The sequence below is a fragment of the Galeopterus variegatus genome, unplaced genomic scaffold (assembly GCF_000696425.1).
Source record: "Galeopterus variegatus unplaced genomic scaffold, G_variegatus-3.0.2 Scaffold9700, whole genome shotgun sequence".
In the NCBI taxonomy this organism is placed as follows: domain Eukaryota; kingdom Metazoa; phylum Chordata; class Mammalia; order Dermoptera; family Cynocephalidae; genus Galeopterus; species Galeopterus variegatus.
In genome coordinates this window covers 1-574 of record NW_007735811.1, presented here as the reverse complement: position 1 = coordinate 574, position 574 = coordinate 1, and the positions used below count along the sequence as shown (strand labels likewise).

At 73.3% G+C, this 574-nt stretch overlaps 1 protein-coding gene across 1 annotated transcript in view; it reads right to left on the bottom strand.

Annotated features, from left to right (window-relative positions):
- The window catches only part of SLITRK5 (SLIT and NTRK-like family, member 5), an 8,417-nt gene extending 8,099 nt beyond the window's left edge, over positions 1 to 318 (bottom strand). The window contains exon 1 of the mRNA XM_008593816.1: positions 240 to 318. The gene's annotated coding sequence lies outside the window, so the exon portion shown is untranslated. The remainder of the gene's footprint in view (positions 1 to 239) is intronic.
- Positions 319 to 574: the final 256 nt, after the last annotated feature.

Sequence of the window (574 nt, the reverse complement as noted above, 5' to 3'; positions counted from 1 at the left end):
CTCCCGGTAGGGGCCGGGAGCAGGAGCCGGGCGGGGCGGAGAGGGGGAGCAGTTGGCAGGAGAGACACGGAGCGGGAGGAGGGGGACGCGGGGAAGGCTGCCTGGCACCGCCGGCCCCGACAACGTGACGGTCAGCCCTGCCGAGCGCTCGCACCCGCTCACACTCACTCCCACCCGTGCCACGGCGCGATCGCAGGGTCCCAGCAACCCTTCGCCGCACCCCCCAGGCGGGTACTTACAGTTCCCATCTGCACGGGGGGCAACTTTCTCAGACCCAGCAGCGGCCGCCGCCCCCTCCAGCCGCCTGCGGCTCCTCTCACCCTCCGGCCTGGGTTCGCGCCGGCCGGCCGGCCCTCCCCTCCCCCCTCGGCTCTCTTCCGCGCCGTCTTCACCACATTCCCGCCTGGTCAGTGGCGCACGCCCGGGGCCGAGCCAGAGGGAGCGGGGCTCCGGGATGTGCACGCATCGCCCGCCTTCTTCTTGCAGCGCACACTGTACATGGTAGTGAGGGGGCGAGCGAAGGTGGCACCGGCCGCTTGGCTGCGCCCGCGGCAGCAGCTGCGGCTCCTGCGCT